Below are 8,822 nucleotides of genomic sequence, written 5' to 3'. Positions count from 1 at the left end.
TCTCCTTTTGGACATTCAGTTCTTGACAGCGAGATTTTCCGCACATCCCAATGTGTTGTTCGTTACCACACAAAACCCAAAACATGTAATTCTTGAAAATAAGGTGGAAAACATAGAAAATATTATTCCAGCCCAAACCAAGGGGATGAATTTGGTCTCTGGCCTTGAAAAAACAAAAAACAAAACAAAAAAAAAACCCCAAACCTTACATTTATTTGCCTGTATTTGAATGTGCACGAGATGATTGTTTTGGATTGTGTTTGTCTCAACATTGTTGCTGCACCATTTATCTCAGCATCCTGTCCCTGGGAAGACCATGATATCAGCTCGAGACCCAAACAATGACATTCTCAGCAGTGCCTACCAAGCTGCACATGCACTCGAGTCGGGTAAAGAGGAGCACCAGAGCACACAGCACACAGCACGTATGACACGAACAACATGTACCAGAAAACTTCAAGAAAGTGGGCGGACTCTTCAAGAACTGGGACATAAAAAGGACTGCATATTCCTCCCTTGTGTCAGCTTCTTTTTCTGAACTCTCCTTCAAGAGATCATCACTTGCACCGAGGTGGAGCCAATGAACCATAGCTGGACTGGTGGGGGTGGTAACTAATCTTGCTGCATCTCGCTCGCTCGCTTGCTTATCTTTCTTTTTCCCTTCTTCTTCTCTCTCTCCTATCACAATTATGAGAATAGAGCTTACAAGGTTGTATGGCATTTGACCCCATTTGTGTCTTAATCTCACTCTTGGGGTCGTATCAAAACCTCCCCCAACAGTGGATCAGGACAGAATGTTAAAATGCAAGGAGCTCAAGCTTTTCCTATTTGAGCTTCTGATTTGTGTTCTAAAATACCCATTTTAGTGACATTTCAAACCATAAAACATATTTGTGTGGAAAATGGGTGACTAATGCTGTCTCTACAAATGACTTGAAATTTCTGTTGAATTTCAAATTCTAATTGCCATTGAATGTACTTTAAAAATCTCTTGCTGAAAATAGTCCTAATATGAAAGTTTCTTTCCTAAAACTAACTCTTCTTATAAAATCCCTGTCCCATGTCATGTACTCTAAAGATTTTGATCTAGTCTTGACTAGATTTCAGTAGTAAAAAGAGTGGAACACTGTCCATGGACACTTTGGTTGGACCAGTGTGTACAGTATTTCAAGTGCCTTTTGTATTTAGCAAACATTTCAGTGACCTGATTAGGTGCTGCTCAAACCTTTGTAATTAAACTCAGATGTGAATTTGAAATGAAACTGAGAAGCAATCATGGCCAAATATGTTTCTTTGGCAGCAGAAGGGGAGGGCAGAATTTAAGGCTGATACTTTTACCACAGCCTCATTTTTAAAGTTTGGCTAAATTGCTACTTGCTCTGAGTGATCCTTCTGTAACCTAATAAACTTTATTGTTAGGATAACACAGTTTACTTTTTTCCTTCTTTATTTCATATCTTTCCTCCTAAATATTACCACTTATTTTATGCAAATTTGCCTTCCTTCCATCTTGAGCATCCCCAGACAAGACAGTGTCTGCAGTCATGAATCTTTCTTCTAATATAGAGCTTCACCCTTTTTGTCAATGTCTAAATATGCTCTTCATTGAACCTTATATAAAGAGATGGATATTTGGACATTTATAGACATGCTTCTGTAAAACTACCTTGCTCTTCCTTCCAACTATATTAGACTTCATCGTCTCGATCACTTTTTAATCTCATTGTCAAAGATGGGCCTTGATCGCTGCTGGGTTTTGGAACGAAAGGGGCAGCAGAGAGTACTTGGCTCTGCACTCGTGGTGGAAGAGAGCTTCCTCTCCCCACAGAGCAGGAAACCTGCACCTCTCCTCTTCCACTTCAGAGTCTTTCAGTGGTGAATGAGGTGTCTGCTTAATCATTTTGCTGCTTTTTGTAGCTCTATTCTGTAGGCGTCCTCTCATGTCATGGATACCTGTTGCTTAACTCAGGGCTATGGAGTTTGCCAGTGGCCAGGCCCTGTAACATTGGGTTTTGAGATACTTACATAAGTGTGGGGATTTAATTGATTAATACGGAGATCCTCAGTGGCATGTGGAATATCATTCCGGAACAGGCGAAGGTGAAGGTGGCTCCTTACATGGCTCCTGAAGAACCTGCAGAAAGCTGCCTATCTGGAGGGAAGGGCTGCCCCATGTTATTGAACCTCTGACAGGTGTTTCTGTTTTTGAAGAACTAAGACCTGTATATTGGATGTTTAGCACGAATGCAAAACCATTCTAATTGAAATATAGTAATGTAAAGAAACATTACTTGTCTAAGCTGTTCATTTGAATAAAAACTTTGTGTACTGCACTGACCGCTTTCCAACAGCATCACCACTTCAACACACTTTCAGTTCATTCAGTACTCACACTGTGTACCAATCAATCAGCAGTGTTTGAACTGTGCCTTTTCTAGAGGGGCTTTTGTAGGGGAGTCCCCAGCAAGTCCCCTTGGGGAAATTTTTGGTTTATATATGCACACTTGCATGCAATCTGACAAATGCAAACATCTGCTCTCCTGAAACATCTTGGGGCAGAAGTGCAGGTCATTCTTGAAGTGATGCATCCAGAAAAGGAGATGATCTCCAGCTCTCCTAATGGGATTGGATTTTCCCCATCCTTCCATTCAAATACTGCATCAGACTAGAAGGTCATCTCATGCTGTGGTAAGTAGAGAGAATCTCCATTTAACTGTGCTACCCCAATACTTCCCTTTAGTACAAAATAGTCAATTTATTTGGCAGATCCAAGATTACCTTTTTTATTCAAATAGACCCAGCAGCCAGTACTGAAAACTACACAGAATTGTTTGTTCACAATATTCTTAAAGGATATGATAACTTAATCCAGCATGCATTTATACATTCTAGATTTCTTCATGGGCATTTGTTGTTTTTTCTTCTAAAAGTATGCTACATAGATACATTGCCTTCAGTTATATGCAAACATAAAGATTATGAAGTTGACTTCCTGAATCTTTCACAGTATACTAAGGATGAAAATTGTTTTCTTCCCTAAATTATAAAACTATATATCCTGGCCTGTCTTGTTTTATACATCCTGATTTTTTTCACTCATAGCTGGAGAAAATGATGTTTGAATTGTTGGCTTTTTAATAGTAACCACAGTAATACATTTTTTCAAATTCCAAATACTTCTTTTAAAACAGATACTAATAAATAGAATTTTGTATGGTTCTCTGTTTTCTATAAGTTTCACACTGCTATTGTCAGACAGATGAGACTGTGTGACTGACTCATGGCAGTGCAATTTTACATCACCACACATTTGCCTTTCAGCTTCTCTCTCCTTTTCTGCTGCTTGCTTTTTTGCCATCAATCTGTAAACTCAGTCCTGCGTTTCTCTAGGTTTAACAACTCTTGGAATAACTCTTTCACATTATGGTTCAGCTTAGCAGAGGTCTCCATAAAGACACACTTTCACTTCTTGGCCATGGCATCTCCTTCACTGCTCTCCACCTCTCGATTTTGGTTATCATTTTGTTCCCCACCAGCATTATTGGAATGCTTTCTACATCTCCTTTAATCTAACGGATTTGTTCATAGATGGGTCTGAGTTCTTCCAAGGACTGCCAGCTGGTGATTGAGTAAACCAGAATGAAAGCGTGTCCTTTAGAAATGGAAAGACGTTGCATGGCTGGAAATTGATGACTCCCAGTAGCATTGGTGATCTGCAAAGTGCATATACTCTTATTGCAGCTGATCACCTGCCGGTAGGTGTCTTCAATTGTAGGGATGTAGCTCTCTGAAAGTGCCTTTCACAAATTTCAAGACCAAAGAACTTTTGCCAACTCCTCCAGTCCCAAACACAACAACCCTGTAATCATTGCTTTGCTCAGGCATGTTTCTTGACGAGTCTGATACTCTCAGCTAGAGGGAAAAATATAGGAAAGAAAATAACAAAAAATAAACACAATGACATTAATACACGTTCCTCTGGGGGAATGGGCTTTATGCTAACTTTTTCAATAAGAAAAATGAACATAAGTGATGATATCCCAGTTGTAATACTTCCAGAATACTTGCAGTGGGTTACAGAATGATTTATTTCAAGAATAAGTTTAGAATTTCAATCCATCATGGCCTGATAAGGAATCTTCATTACTTCACATTTTAATTTGACCTTGATATTTTAAGCATTCATCCTAATGGGCTAACACCCCCTGAATAAAAAGCTATACCTGTTTCTTTTGGGAACTGGCCTCTCAGCAAGGCCAAGAGCTGAAATACTCTGCTGCCTCTAAAACGAGTCTCCTCAAATCATTATTGAAGCACACTGATAGACACACATCTGAGAGTCAGCTATTCTCAACATGCCATCTTTTCAATAACAAAGGAATTTGTCTCCAGTGCAACTGGACATTTCTTAGTAAAGTGTATGAGACGTGTGGATTCTTCAACAGCAGTACTAATAGCTTTGCTGTTGCACTAACAGTGCCATAGCTTTGTTTGCAAATCTTTGGGACTGTGCCCCACTTGGATGTGTTTTTGCACTTTTTTTTTCCAGTTCAAAGGGTATGCTTTGGTAAGCTGAGATTGTTCATCATCAGTCTGCCTGTTCATTCTCATTTTTACTTTTCAGTACATGATCTTTGAATGAGAGATCTTACATTTTTGAGAAAGGTTGTGCAGGCATTTTCACAACATTTGTAAATGGTTCATATTATCGAGCTTGGAATAAAAGGCAAATATGTGTATGGAAATAGTAATAAAACACTGTGAGCCTTGAAGCTTGGAGCCCTTTGTCAAAAACAATCTGTAAGTAGGACCACAGATATGGTCATCATTATTAAATAATGAAAAGATAAAGCTTTTTCAGGATTGCAAGCTATAATTTTGAATTTATTGAGATAAATGTGAAGATAAAATCCTTTTACTGTCAGTGACAGTTCATTAGGTACACAGCATGTATCCTTTATGTTTACTAAGATTTAAGCAAATAAATACTTAAAAAATTGAACCCTAAAAGGTGAAGAGAGTCTAGGATATCCTTATTTTTCAGACCAAAGATAGAGCATTATATAGTGTTGGACACTGTGTTGGACAAACTGCAAAATTTGCTGCACCCATATTTATTCTGAAGGAAATGGGTGATTTAACAGGGGAGACTGCAAGTAAAATGCCATTCTCTTGTCCAAGTGCCTTAGGGGCCAGGTGACTGAATTAACCTGTTGCAATGTTGCCTCAGTTGCAGGTGATCCACAATAACCCAAAGGCTTTCCTTACTGAATGAGGAAGTTTTTGAGGTATTTCTATACTGCAGCTGAAGAAGCAATTGCAGTGTGGGGAAGAATTTTAAGGGACCTTTTATCTATATAGCACAGGAAGCAATACCAGGGATGATGCAGAGGTAAGGAGGTGAGTAAAGTCCCCCTGGCCTTAATCCCAGTTGCTGGCTCACACTGAGTTTTGTGCTTCTGCATCTTCAATGCTACTGCTGCCTATGCCAGTTAGATTAAGGCTATGCATATCTGTGCTGCACTAATGTCTTCATTTTGCTGTTCAACCATACTCTTATTTTGTTATCCCTCTTGTTCAAGGCATTCAATTCCATTCTAATTCTTATATCTGAGTTAGCCAAAAGCATCTATCTTTACATAACATGTTGCATGAACATCACTCTTTCACATGCTCTTTCACCTCACCTTAGGCAAAATAACCAATGCAAGTGGGGATGCTGAGGTGAAATTGATAGCTGTCACAGCACTACCTGCCCGGCCTGGCTTCAGGCAGGCAGCAACTTTGCCCCTTCCATCGCTCCTGCGCTGTGGCTACTGTTGCTCTTGGAGACCTACTTAAATACAGCAAAGTGATAAATAAGGGTGTTTGTCCTGAGGCACTGCAGCAAAATGATTTCTCTGTGAGAGCAGAATTCAAGGAATGGAAAGAAGAGTAGTCTCAGAAAAAAATGGTGCCTGTGTTTAAATGAAGGGAAAGGTCCTCCGAGGAAGAGGGGAAAAGGAAAGGAGTTCCACTGCTGAGAAAACAAACAAAATCGAACATAGTTATCAAGAAATAAGACTCAAGGAAGGTAGCAGGAAGATGTTTCACTGAGAATAAACAGGACTATATGCCGCAAATGTGCAAACTGAGAACAGAGTGGTAGGCAAGTATAGAGAATGAGCTACTGTGAGAATTATGGCTTAATAATTTCTGTGAGCAAGAAGGCAAGAGAGAAAAACATGGCTATTTTACCTCAGAAATAGCTGGAGTGTAAATTAATTTGCGCAATCAGATAATACATATGAGATGATTACAGAAACTCTATTTGACTATGAAAATCAGTGAAAAAGAGTGGAAGTAAAAATTAAATTAAAAAAGCCATCTGAATGTACTGTTGCTGTACTAAGTTGCATGTTTTTTTCTCCTGGTGGACAACAGGTTAACCATGAGCCAGCAATGTGCCCTTGTGGCCAAGAAGGCTAATGGGATCCTGGCCTGCATCAGAAGGAGTGTTGCCAGCAGGTCGAGGGAGGGGATCCTCCCCCTCTACTCAGCCCTTGTGAAGCCGCACCTGGAGTATTGGGTGCAGTTCTGGGCTCCAGAGTATAAGAAGGACATTGAGCTTCTAGAGAGTGTCCAGCAGAGTGCCACAAAGATGATTAAGGGACTGGAACATTTGTCGTATGAGGAAAGACTGGGCCTGTTTAGTCTAGAGAAGAGAAGGCTGAGGGGAGATTTGATCAACATGTTCAAGTACCTGAGGGGTGATGGTAAGGAGGATGGGGCCAGGCTCTTCTCCGTGGTGGCCAGTGACAGGACGAGGGGTAACGGGTGTAAGTTGAAACACAGGAAGTTCCATCTCCATGGGAGGAAGAACTTCTTTCCTGTGAGGGTGACAGAGCCCTGGAACAGGCTGCCCAGAGAGGTTGTGGAGTCTCCTTCTCTGGAGATCTTCAAAACCTGCCTGGATGTCACCCTGTGCCACGTGCTCTAGGTATCCCTGCTGGAGCAGGGGGGTTGGACTAGATGATCTCTAGAGGTACGTTCGAACCTTAAGCATTCTGTGATTCTGTGTCTATTTTAAACACACTTATAGGTCTCCAAGACAGATGGCACATATGCTTGTCAAATAGTTAAATTGAAATGTGTCACTTAAAGGCTGCATTTAAGTATTAAGCATCTGAAAAGCATCTAAGTGAACCTAAAAATGTCATGGTAATAGTCTTCAAATGCATAATAAATTGTTGCAAAGAGGGAGGATGGATATCTATGGTAGATAAGACAGAGCAAAAGATTCACATTAGACATTAGGAAGACTTTCCAGTGGAAAGGATAGCACATAGATTGCTTGTGGAGAGTTTGCAGGCTGTCAGTGGGAATGACCACAGACTGGTCAGATAATTCAGGCTGAGAGAGCCCTCAGAAGGTCTCTGTACCAACCTCCTGCCCAACCCAGGGGTCAGCCATGAGGGCAGACCAGGTTGCTAAGGGTTTAGTCCTGTCAGGGCTTCAAAACCTCCAAGGTTTCCCACAACCTCTCTGGGCAACCTGTTCTACTGCTTAATTATCCTTGTAGTGACCTTTTTTTTCCTCTTGTATCCAGTCTGAATTTATCTTGTTTCAACTTATGCCTGTCACCTCTTGTCTTCCTGCCATGCACCATGGTGAAGAGCATGGATCCATCTTCTCGATGACCTCCCCATGGACAGGAGGTCATGGCTACTTTTACAAACTACATTAGTGTAAATTTACTAGAATCCTCTCAAGTATTAGTTTAAACGAAACTATCATCCCTTAAAAATACAAAGCACTTCTTATAATACTCATCCATTCCCTTTATGTTTTAATTGTTCCATTGCAAAATGCAGTCTTAGTAAATCTCGGTCTAACTGTATCCACTGACTTAGCTCTGCTTTCCCCAGATGCTCTCCTAGTGCAAGGTCCATGTTGATGCCAGCTTGATGGGCAATTCATTAGGAATAAGGGCTGCCTCTGGTCCAAACTCAGCTACAAAATTTTACTTTAGACTAAATTCTTTACTAGCTGCTTCTGGCATGTCAGGTAGAAGAATTGAAGGGCTGTTCTGGCAGGAAGATGAGATTTCGGGACTGCATGATTTTGATATAAAATTGCATTATGTTACATAATGATAGTAAAAATATACATTTAAGAAATGTTTAAACAAGGTGCCTCACATTGCTGATCATGCGCTTGATATTTCAAACAAACCCTTAATGTTCTTTGGGTAACTAATTATGTGTGGATACGTTAGCAACTACAAAATCGGTGTCATTGATCTTCAATTTAGCCCATGGATCTCCGTAGCTATCTTCTCTGTAATCAGTTTATTGGTCTAATTTGTCTATCTATCTGTTGTATTTGTGACTTGACTGTCATGTTTGCATTACTGCACTGAATAATAAATTTGTTCCTTTTCACTGCAAAAGGGATAGGGAAGCTTAATTTGTGCATATTAAATACTTTTGAAGTTTTCTGAAAATGAATCTACTTAAATACTTACCCCTAGGGTAATGTTAGGCTAGATTATCTTAATGGTCTGCTGTGGTGGTAAATCTTCCTCTCCCTTGTATTTGAAAGCAGGTAAAGAAAAAGATGCTCTCTTTCCAGTCCTACCACAGTTTTGGTTTTGTTACAAAAGATTTTCACCATATTTATATTGTCAGACGTCCATGAAATGTCACGTTGCAAACATCTTTGAAAAATGTTTTGGCTAGGTGGTATCTTTTAGGGTAACGTTGGTTTCATAGAACAACTTAATACTACATTTATTATCTGAAGTCAGCAGCTTTTATTGGGTCTTAGCTGATTCAAGTATT

General features: G+C 39.9%; 1 pseudogene; it reads right to left on the bottom strand.

The window, feature by feature from the left end:
• Positions 1–3,157: 3,157 nt before the first annotated feature.
• LOC104566548 (GTP-binding protein Di-Ras2-like) lies at positions 3,158–3,885 on the bottom strand (annotated as a pseudogene).
• Positions 3,886–8,822: the final 4,937 nt, after the last annotated feature.

This window comes from Tinamus guttatus, unplaced genomic scaffold (assembly GCF_059628265.1).
Source record: "Tinamus guttatus ecotype Peru unplaced genomic scaffold, ASM5962826v1 Tinamus_guttatus_pri_ptg000270l, whole genome shotgun sequence".
Lineage (NCBI taxonomy): Eukaryota > Metazoa > Chordata > Aves > Tinamiformes > Tinamidae > Tinamus > Tinamus guttatus.
The sequence above is the reverse complement of the archived record's forward strand: the minus strand, read 5'-3'. Positions and strand labels throughout refer to the sequence as shown.